The 12,473-nt window shown below is 30.3% G+C and overlaps 1 protein-coding gene across 1 annotated transcript in view; it reads right to left on the reverse strand.

Annotated features, from left to right (window-relative positions):
• Nucleotides 1–12,473, reverse strand: part of LOC148311460 (interleukin-1 receptor accessory protein-like 1-B) — a 121,787-nt gene that overhangs the window by 34,566 nt on the left and 74,748 nt on the right. The window lies entirely within an intron of this gene.

Here is a 12,473-nt window from a genome sequence, read left to right on the forward strand (position 1 = left end):
GCCCTCTTCTGTGAGTGGATCAAAAAACAAAGTATTTTTATTTCTCAAAATAATAGATATAAAGTACGAATATTCGATTTCAACAAAAAATAAAAAATCAAACATGTAAATGAAAAAAATTAAGAAATACGCATTTGAGAGTAAACCCCGGAGGGCTTCAAGCGCGACGTGGAGCGACTCATCCCGATATTCCTCCGTCCATGCACCGTGCGTCTGGAGAAGTTGTTAGCGAACATCGACTACATGGTACATACGGCGATGTACAAAATAGAGAGACGTGTTCGAGAGTTAACAGTATGTACGAGTAGGTGCACTACCGTATTTAATGAAATTAACTGTTTATCGCGTGGTGAAGCCAAAACGACAATATTTTTTTTATTTTTTTTTTATTTTTTTTTATTTTTTTTTTTTACCAAACTTCCAAGTGACTCTGAAATCTAGCTACGGCTTATGCAACACCGTTTATCATGTCCCTACTCAGGCTTCAACTTTATAAGTTTCATAGCCTATGCCTACTTGTGAGTGGATTTACTCTTTATGTTTAAAGTTACTATAATTTCATGTAATTCGTGAGTGAAAATTCTAGGCAAAAACACTCGCAATTCGAATTAGTTCTTGCCGTTTATAAAAATTTAATATTTCTCTGTGATTTAAAGTGATTCCGATCAAGGTTTTATTTTATAGGGGAATACGACTTCTTCCTGAAAGATGGGCCAAAGTAGTCGCGAAAGAAGGGCAATACTTTGAATAAATTCTTACTTTAAAAAAAAAATTTATTCAAAATACTACAAAAAACAGCGAGAATTAATTCAACCCCCTAATATATATTTTTTATTTATTTAGAAATTTAACAGAACATTTGCAATAATGAATAACAAATAAAACAGGTAATTGTAACATTCCAATTGCTAAATTTCACAAATCGCTCACTCCTTTCAACAACGTCATAAATCAAAAAAACTTGATTTTTCAGGAGATCGTTTTAATGTTTAAGAATATAATGAAATGTATTAAAAATAAATATCAAGCCACTTATTGAACTTTTCACTGTGCAACAGATCTTTTTAGGCAAAACCTGAAGGTTTTTTTCTCCATTTAAAAAATATTTAGTATTTAAAAAATAATTAAACAATACATTTTAATCAAAATGCAAAAACAATACTTTCTGCCCTGTAGCGGGTAAATATTAAGTTAAAAATATGACGATTATGCTGGGATATAGTACATTTTATCGGCATTCTAAAAAAAACATACACAACTGAAAATTTACGATTTTTAATATATATGGTTGTTGAAATGAGTGAGCGAAATGTTAAATGAGTTAAAAGTAAAGAGCAAGAATAAAATAAAGCAAATTTTAAGAAGATTAATGGGTAGATTTAATTTAGAGCTAAAGTAAAAATAATAATTGAAAAAAAAACATAAACAGTTATAAGATGTACAAGTTCAGAAGAGCAATAAAGTCAAAATAAGTGCTATAAGGCAATAGCAAAAAAAAACAGTAAACACATAAAACAGAAAACATATGCAATAGATACGTAGATATTCATATATTGATACGAAGTATATATATATATATATATATATATATTTATATATATATATATACATATATATATATATATATATATATATATATATATATATATATATATATATATATATATTATATATATATATATATATATATATATATATATATATATTTGTATATATAAATAAATATATATATATATATACACCCCTGGACAAAAAAATTTACGAGTCTTCAAAAAAACTAAAATTGACATATAATTAATTATTCTTGATATTTAATTAGTTTTTTTTTGTATTGTTTAACATATGTGATGACTACTCGTTACTTCAAGGTTAAAATGAAAGATCTTACTCATGAATTGTACTAAGAAATTGCCATTATATACCAGGTATCAGATTATCCGAACCTTAGAGACCCATAACGGTTCATTTATGGTCGAGTGTTTGTGATGGAGTAATAAAAGACATGTAATTTTTTAATTCATATTTAAGAAGAAGGTTCTAATCGCTTTATTTTATATTAAGGTATTTTACATTTAAACATATTTATAACATTTAAAAATATTTAATACATAGTGAATTCACCTTTATTTTTATAACATGTAAAATTCTATTATTTAACGAAGCTTAAAGCGAATCTTAAATTTCTGATGTTATTTCTTCTTCCTAAACTTGAATCAAGTTTTTTTTGAATTCCTCAATGTTTTTTTATTTTTTTTTCCCAACTTTTTTTTTCATAATCGCCCATAAATTTTCTATCGGGTTCAAATCAGGACTATTCCCGGGCCACGTCAACGATTTTAAGCCAATTTTATCCTTGTATTCAATGATCTGTAAGAAAAGCAATAAATTATTTATCAAGTGGTCTACAAAGTGCATTAAAAAATAAATATTTGTACTCACAGTGCGGGCTCTATGGCACGGCGCCAAATTGTCCTGAAAAATCGGGTCCGCGGTATACTGCGTAATGTCCTCGATTGTTGGAATAAGATGGTTTTTCAACACTTTTTTGTACTGGATGGCATTCATCGTACCCTGTATAAAATTTAGAGGTCCCAAACCGTACGCTGTCATGCACCCCCAAATCATGACGTAGGGTGAATGTTTAACGATTCGAGTGACGCACGACGGATGGTATCTTTCCCCAAGTTTTCGTCGAACTATCTTTCTGCCGTCTGGACCAAAAAGGTTGAATTTTGATTCATCGGAGGAAATAACATTTTGCCAATCCTCCAAGGTCCAATTTTGGTGCTCCTTAGCCCAATCCAGTCTAGCCTTCTGCATTTTGTTCGTCAGTAATGGTTTCTTTGCGGGACTTCGTGCTTGGAAACCATGCTCCAACAGCCGCCTGGACACTGTTTTTACGGAAAATGTTGATTAACTGGTAGACTGCACCTCTGCGTGTATTTTAAGTGCCGTTAAAAATCGATCGCGCATAACAATTTTTTTTATTAAGCGATCATCTCGGGCAGATGTCGCGCGCCCCCATCCGCTTCCTTTTTTCCGTTCTATGGATCCAGTTTGTTGGAATTTTTTAAATAAAAACCTCACTGCACCTTCTGAATACCCAACTCAACGAGATATTTTACAATTAGATATGTTTTGTTGCGACAGTGTGATTATTTTGGATTTTATCGCAATCGACATTTGCTTTGCACTTTCCATGATTGTTGTGTTATGTTCCCTCAAACGCGGATAAAACAAAATTGTTGAGACATTTTAAAATGTAAATATTGTAGAAAGGTGACACAAAGTGTCTTTAATTTATTGAATAAAAGAAAGAGGTATCGATAAAGGATTTCTTAGAAAAAGAGTTCAGTAAAGTCAAGGCGTGCGGTAGCAAGTAAACTCGTAAATTTTTTTGTCCAGCGGTGTATATGTAATAAAATAACTAGGTACCTACCCATACATTTTATTAAGTACCTACAAATAGTACCTACATAAAACAGTTCTACCAACAGATGTCGCATGCGTCACTCAGAAGAAAACAAAAGACTTCCGATAATATTATTAACTGTCAGAATCAGATAGATAGATAGATAGATAGATATAAAAATTATTATAAAGATAAATTAAGAATAAACTTTAATTATAAACTTTAATTACAAAGCAACACATTGTTTATTTTATTATTATACACCCACTTTACATATTATTTACACTTTTCAAAAGGAAAATATTACCACGTTATAAAACGACAATTTTGTTAATCAAAAATAAAGAAACAAAATAAAAATAAAAATGGATACTGCTCCTCAAACATTACAAAACTTACTAGAAAAATTAATACAAAATGCTCAGGTAAGCAAACATCAAAATTTAAAAGATATTTCAGAGAAGTTCATCATTGAAAAATTTACAAGCAAAAATCCTAATGCAAACCAGTGGATGGATATTTTTGAAAAAGAATGTATACGTTTTGAGGTGACAACGGATGAGAAAAAAATTGAAATATTAAGATTGTTTATGGATAAAAGTTGTGAAGATTGGTACAGTTCGATGATGATAAAATTTTCCATGAACTCAGAATGGATAGTATGGAAAAACAACTTTTGTAAAACATTTACAAACAAGGGATGGAACCATGTAATGTTTGCATTATCTTTTAAATATAACGACGGTTCCTTGTTAGACTATGCCATAAGGAAGGAAAAACTTTTGTTGGAGATGAGAAGAACGATCGACATGGGTACCTTAGTAGATCTTATTGTGGCTGGTTTACCATAATTTATAATTAATAAGATTGATAGAGAAAAATTAGAAGATACAGTCGATTTATTCAATGAAGTAAAAAAACACGAAAACATTGTAAATAAAAAAAGGTTTTCGGATCAAAGAAGATATGGAAATCTAAGAACTAGTGGTAAAATTAAAGATAAAAGTCCATGTAAGATTTGTGAAAAATTAAATAAGGGAACTCGATATCACCCTGAAGTAACGTGCTGGTTTAGAACAAAGGAGGATGATAAGTTTAATAATAAAAATACTATCAGACATGTAAACAATTCAGTTATAGAAGCTAAGTTAAACGAAACCGATCAAAAAAACGAATAGTAACACCATTAATAAATGTCAAACTATTACTAAATGATCAAATTGAAATATTTGGAATTTACGATTCAGGTTCAAATGTTTCTCTAATAAATTCTAAGTTATTAAAACTAAAAGGAAAAGGAAACAATATGAATGAAGCAGATTTAGTAACAATTAATGGTGTTAAAAAGACAAACGGTTTGACGACTTTGAAAATAAAAATATTTGAATTGGAAAAAAACGTTGATGTATATATTATTGATGAAGAAAATTTCAAATATGATTTTTTGATAGGATTAGATATGATAAAAAAATTTAAACTAATCCAAAATGAAGACTTAAAAATAACACAAAGACAATGCTTGAAAAATGAAAATAAAAAGAAAGTAAAAAAAATTTCTACAAAATATAAAATTAAAAATAGTGAATTTAAAAATACAGAAAATAACAACAGCAAGGAATGCAAAATAAATTATAATGAACATGTAAAAGAAGAAGATTTTGAAATAAAAATAAATCATTTAAATCAATTTCAAAAATCTAAAATAAATGAACTGATTTGCAAATATAAATCCGTTTTTGCAAAAGACAAATATGATATCGGCACTGTTAGTGGATACGAAGCGAGGATAGACTTACTAGTAGACAGATATTGCAGTAAGAGGCCTTACAGATGTACTGTAGAAGATAAAAAGGAGATAGAAAAACAAATTGCAAAATTACTGGATAATAAGCTAATAGAAGAATCCTACAGTCCATTTGCTGCACCTGTTACATTGGCATTTAAAAAAGAGGAAAACAAAAAATCCAGACTGTGTATAGATTTCAGAGACTTGAATAAAATAGTAGTGCCTCAAGCTCAACCATTTCCTTTAATTGAAGACCTAATGATAAAGACCAGGAATTGCAAATTTTTTTCAACACTAGATATAAACTCAGCGTTTTGGTCTATTCCTTTACGAATCGAAGACAGAAAAAAGACGGGATTTGTTACACAAGAAGGACATTTCCAATGGACTTGCCTACCATTTGGATTGAAGACCTCACCAGCAATTTTTCAAAGGATACTAGGTAACATATTAAGAAAGTATAAACTTACTGATTTCACCGTTAATTACATAGATGATATTCTTATATTTTCCAAAACTTTTGCTGAGCACATTAAACATCTAACACAGTTGCTGGAAGCGATCGAAACGGAAGGTTTCAGGTTAAAATTTACAAAATGCGCATTTGCGTCAGACTTGGTAAAATATCTAGGTCATATAATTCAAAATAATTCAATAAAACCAGTAAAGGATAATTTGATTTCAATAAAGAATTTTCCTGTTCCAAAAACGATAAAAAATGTAAGACAATTTCTGGGGAAAATAAACTTTTACCATGAATACATACCAAAGAGTGCAATAATACTAGATCCATTGCATAACTTACTAAGGAAAAATCAAAAATTTATTTGGTGTGATAAATGCCAAAAAGCATTTGAAATAACAAAAAGCATGCTTTGCTCACAGCCCGTTCTAGAAATTTTTGATCAGGATTTACCAATCAACATTTATACCGATGCTTCTTTAGAAGGTGTTGGGGCCATTTTGAAACAAAAGCAGCCCGATGGTAGAGAAAAACCAGTGGCATACTTTTCAAAAAAACTAAATGAAGCCCAGAAGAAAAAAAAAGCAATATATTTAGAATGTTTAGCAATTAAGGAAGCAGTAAGATACTGGCAATACTGGTTAATAGGTAAATCATTTACGGTTTATTCAGATCACAAACCTTTGGAAAATATGAATCTGAAATCTAGGACCGATGAAGAGTTAGGTGATTTAACATATTATTTATCGCAATAAGAATTTGAAATAAAATATAATCCAGGAAAGAAGAATTTAGAAGCAGATTGTCTAAGCAGGAATCCAGTATTAGAATCGAGTGAAAATGCAGATGAACAATTAAAAGTTGTAAATTTGGTTAAATTAGAAGATATTTTAAGGGATTAGAATAAAAATGAAAGAATTCAACAGAAAAAAAACAAATGGATTGAAAAAAACAATGTCTATTTTAAAAAGGTCAAGAAAAAAGAAAAAATAATTCTTTCAGAACCGTTTAGCATCGAAATCATAAAAGACATACATGAAAACCTATGCCATATTGGAATTGGACAAATGCAAAAGACTATTAGTCCACATTACGCAGCCAAAAATTTGACGAAAAACATAAAAACAATTTGTAGAAATTGTGAAATTTGTATTAAAAATAAATCAAGAGGACAAAAGAAATTTGGATTTATGTCTCATCTAGGCCCGGCCACAAAGCCTTTTGAAATAATATCTTTAGACACAATTGGAGGTTTAGGAGGTTCAAGATCAACAAAAAAATATCTACATCTCTTAGTGGATCACTTTACAAGATACGCATTTATTTTAACCTCGAAAACTCAGAATGCAAATGATTTTATAAAACTAGTCATGAAAATAACAGAAACCGAGGATATTGGTATGCTTCTCACCGACCAATACCCAGGAATAAACTCGAAAGAATTCAAGGAATTCTTAAATGACAAGCGGATCCCAATAATCTTCACTGCAGTAAATGCACCATTCTCAAATGGCCTAAATGAAAGGCTGAATCAAACATTGGTGAACAAAATCAGATGCAAAATAAATGAAAAAGGGAAAAGAAGAGCATGGACCACAATAGCTCAAGAATGTGTTAATAAATATAATAATACTAATCACTCAGTCACTGACTTTTCCCCAAGTTATCTTTTATATGGTACAGATGTAAATATTTTACCCAACGAATTAAAACAAGGAAAATCTAATAATGACTGGATTAGAGACAGGAAAATAGCGCTTGAAAATACAATAAAATCACATAATTACAATAAAACATTATTTGACAAAAATAGAATAGGCTGCGAATTCAACGTAGGAGACATGGTGTATGTGGAAAATGGAAACAAGCTAAACAGAAAAAAATTGGATGAACTAAAAATTGGACCTTATAAAATTATTGAAAAAATTTCTAACTCAATATACAGAATTGATACAGGTCACAAAAAAATAAAATCAAACCTTTATCATATCACTAAACTTATACCAGTCCCTTCACTACAAGAAGATGATCCGGAGGACGAGTGAAAATTTTACTATGAATTTTCATCCCCAAGGGGGGAGATGTAATAAAATAACTAGGTACCTACCCATACATTTTATTAAGTACCTACAAATAGTACCTACATAAAACAGTTCTACCAACAGATGTCGCATGCGTCACTCAGAAGAAAACAAAAGACTTCCGATAATATTATTAACTGTCAGAATCAGATAGATAGATAGATAGATAGATATAAAAATGATTATAAAGATAAATTAAGAATAAACTTTAATTACAAAGCAACACATTGTTTATTTTATTATTATACACCCACTTTACATATTATTTACACTTAATTTTCAAAAGGAAAATATTACCACGTTATATATATATATATATATATATATATATATATATATATATATATATATATATATATATATATATATATATATATATATATATATATATATATATATATATATATATATATATATATATATATATATATATATATATATATATATATATATATATATATATATATATATATATATATATATATATATATATATATATATATATATATATATATATATATATATATATATATATATATAAATAAAGGAGTGTTGAGATGGTTTGGACATGTGAAACGAATGAGTGAGGAAAGAACGGTAAAACAAATTTATGAGGCGAATGTTAGTGGGAAAAGAAGCAGAGGAAGACCGAGAAAAACATGGCACGATCAGGTATGCCAAATACTTGAAAGTGGTCAGGTTAGGAGTCGTAACAATCGGCGGGTATGTATGAGGAGATGCATGAACGTGGAAGAGGCGAAGAATGTTTGCAAGGACAGAGTGGTGTGGCGCTCTATTCTCTCTGCCTACCCCTGAGGGGAAGCGGCGTGATGGTTAGTTAGTTTTATATATATATATATATATATATATATATATATATATATATATATATATATATATATATATATATATATATATATATATATATATATATATATATATATATATATATATATATATATATATATATATATATATATTTCATACATTCTGTAATCAGCATACACAAATGTCGTTTTCGACCGGCCGTCAATACGCCGACAGCGTATTGCCGAGTGGTCGAGACAAGCCTGGATTTACTCACTATTAAAAAGGTACAACAGCTCTGGTAAGACGTTATATTTATTATCAAACAAAAGTATGTTTTGATTCTCTTCATTTGCAATCATTCTTTGAATTTGCAGGCAAAGTGCGATAAGGAGAAATTATAAATAAAACAACGACAATCTCGCATAATGGACTTTTGTCAGACGGGAGGAATATCTAATTTAACATTCTCAACCTACAAAGGATTGTATTAGACTCGTCAAGTGTTTATAATAAGCGATATAATCAATACTTTCATTCGTCATTTTCTTTTGGAAAATTCGCCATCGAAAAAACGTTATTTTCGTAAGTTGGCAATGAACGACGTCACAGAAACGATGGAGTTATTTAATTATTGGTAACATTGCTAAATTATTAGCGGCTCTATTTGTTGATGTTTATGGTCCAAAGGGGCGTTTGTGCGTTTCTCATGTGTGTGATTATAATCCAGGATTCGGACCTCACATACTGACAAAAGAGTTTTTGCTTATTAAAAAGTATCTTTTCATCACACCAATAGATGTCTCTAGTGAAGTTCTAATGATTCAAGAATAATGTTTCAAAATTGGTTCATATATAAAGAACTTCCAAGAATTTGAGTAGTGTGGTTGTCAATAATGAGTAGTATGGTGGATGTTACACGTGTGTAAAGTTATCACTAAAGGCTATGACGGTCGTCAGCCCCGTAAATGCCCAGACTTTCATATCCTTCTTCATCTTTGATGAGATGTCAAAAAAATAATATAATCTGATTGTCGTTCGATTTGATCATGCGGTCCGATTGATGGACCTTGCGCAGGTGGGCCGATATACTAAGAAGACAAGTATGGTAAACAGTGCAAATTAAGCGGAAACGATGAAACGTCTGAAACACAGGTGCATCGCACTAAATAATGATTTAATAATTACTGCAATGTCGGCAACAATATGTTTAAATTACTGAGAATAAAATAATCGAGGGCCACACACACACAACAGCCGAGCTCGTCTCACAAACGTACTGCTCCATATCAAATATCCGTTTGGCAAAGACAAAATAATACTAAGCGCGGAGAGGTACATTGAAGGCTGTCCCACCGCATGCCCAGATCTGATACAGAAGCATCAAGGCTTCCTGACAGATCTGCTCTTGCTAAGCAATTTTTTTTTTGACTAAGTTGCGAAATTTATTGAAAATGTGAAACAATATAAAATTGTATCCCGATTTTACTGTGAATTTACATTTAAAAGCTTTCAATATACCTGTCACTGCCAATCTAAATAATTGCAAGTTTGTAAATCCGTTACCAAATAAATTGATTCGGCAGTCACTTTGTGGTAAAACCTGTCCGTTTTTAATTAAAGCTTTACTTAGTAAATACCACTATTTCTTAAAATCTACTGTGACACGTGTTTCGATGCATTCCGCGTCATTTTCAAACACCGTATCACACGTGTCACAGTAGATTTTAAGAAATAGTGGTACGTTTATACTAAGTTAAACTTAAATTAAAAATTGCATTATTTTCTTAAATCACCATTAAAACTTCTAACATACATGGTTTTTCCGCACCAAGAGATCGCATTTCGACTGCATTCAGTCAACTCCCATCCTTCTTTAGCCAACTCCATTTGCTTCACTTCTATTCATTAGGATTGAAACTACTTTACCGGTCCAGTTTAGCTTAAGCAAAATTAGGTAATTGATAAAAATATAATAAGCAAATAACGGACATTGTACCTCGCAGTTCTGAGCCGTGGTAATAACACCCACTGTGTTACAATTTACAACATGCGATTCTTGCAATTAGAAATTACTTCCAATGAAATGTTAAATGAAAAGAAAAAATAAGAAAAAAACACAGTCCCAGGTGGCTAAATCGTTTGCAAATGAGCCAATTATGTTTGGAAACAAGAGTTCCGATCCGAAGAAAGATGAACAAAAGCAAAAGTCAATCCAAGTCAATCATCGTTTTAAAATGCTAACTGACGTGCCGGACGGTAAAATTCCGTGTAATTCCGTGTAGTGGACAAACGCCCTTTGGCGTGTCGAAAACCATATATCGCTCACTCCTTTCAAGAACGTCATAAATCAAAAATCGTCAATTTTCAGTTAAGCATATTTTCGGAATGCCCAGAAAATGTGCTATATCCCAGAAAAAGAGGCATATTTTTAACTTAATATTTACCCGCTACAAGACAGAAAGTGTTGTTTTTGCATTTTGAAGAAAAGGAATTGTTTAATTATTTATTGAAAAAAACTAAATATTTTTCAAATGGAGAAAAAATTTTTACATAAAAAGATCGGTTGCGTAGTGAAAAGTTCAATAAGTGGCTAGATATTTATTTTTAAAACATTGTATTATATTTTTAAACTTTAAAAACGGTCTCCTGAAAAATCAAGTTTTTTTATTTATGACGTTCTTGAAAGGAGTACGCGATATCATAAATCAAAAAACTTGATTTATCAGAAGAACGTTTTTAAAGTTAAAAAATATAATACAATGTATTAAAAATAAATATCAAGCCACTTTTTGAACTACACACTAGATTATCCCTCCTGTTCCCAACACGTAAAGTAGAATAAAACCTATTTTTTTTAGTGAGAAGAAACAAAATGCACTAAATGATCTATAAACCTTGTACATAATAAGCAATGTGAATAATAAATGCAACTGCCATCTAAAAAAGCTACCAAAATGTATGAAATACACTTGTGACTTTAACAATATTTTTAAACGCTTATATTCAAATTAGCACTAAAAATGTCTTGCTGGGTTAGGTTTTACATTGTAAAGTTTACACGTATCGAACTAAATAAATAAAACTTAATTTTTCAGGAGGTCGTTTTTAAAGTATAAAAATGTAATAAAATGTATTAAAAATAAATATCAAGCCACTTATTGAACTTTTTACTGTGCAACAGATCTTTTTAGGTAAAACCTGAATCTATTTTCTCCATTTGAAAAATATTTAGTATATTTAAAAAAATAATTAAACAATACCTTTTCCTCAAAATGCAAAAAACAACACTTTCTGCCCTGTAGCGGGTAAATATTAAATAAAAAATATGCCGCTTTTGCTGGGATATAGTACATTTTCTGGGCATTCCGAAAACATGCACAACTGAAAATTTACGATTTTTGATAAATGACATTCTTGAAAAGAGTGAGCTATGTATCGAAAATACCGATACTTGGAAATTTCAGCGCAATGCGAGAAACACTCTGGCGTGTCGAAAACCATGTATTACTGTTTTTTATTGTGCAGTTTTCATAATATGAGTAATGAATAGATGGTGATATGTAATGTATGGTGCATGCTATAATGATATTAGGTGATTGATGTATACCGCATAAGAAAATTCCCACAAAATGATTTGAATAGCTCGTGTCCCACTCCAGCCAACAAACAGAGCAGGATGCGGTCAGAGGAATACCAGAGTCGACACACGCATGGTGCAATTCTCAAAGCCTTATAAAATATCTCTATCTTACAAACTTTTAAAGAAAAAACAACTGAAGTGCAAATTTCACGTAACACTAGATTTTATAATAATTCAATATTGCACAGATGTAAAACAACAGCAGCGTTAAACCATTATACGTACGTAGGTAAAAAAACATTAATAAACTTCCGGAAAATATATAAAAAATAATCAAACCT

This window comes from Brachycentrus maculatus, unplaced genomic scaffold (assembly GCF_059751285.1).
Source record: "Brachycentrus maculatus isolate JH-2025_06_01 unplaced genomic scaffold, ASM5975128v1 h1tg000064l, whole genome shotgun sequence".
NCBI lineage: Eukaryota > Metazoa > Arthropoda > Insecta > Trichoptera > Brachycentridae > Brachycentrus > Brachycentrus maculatus.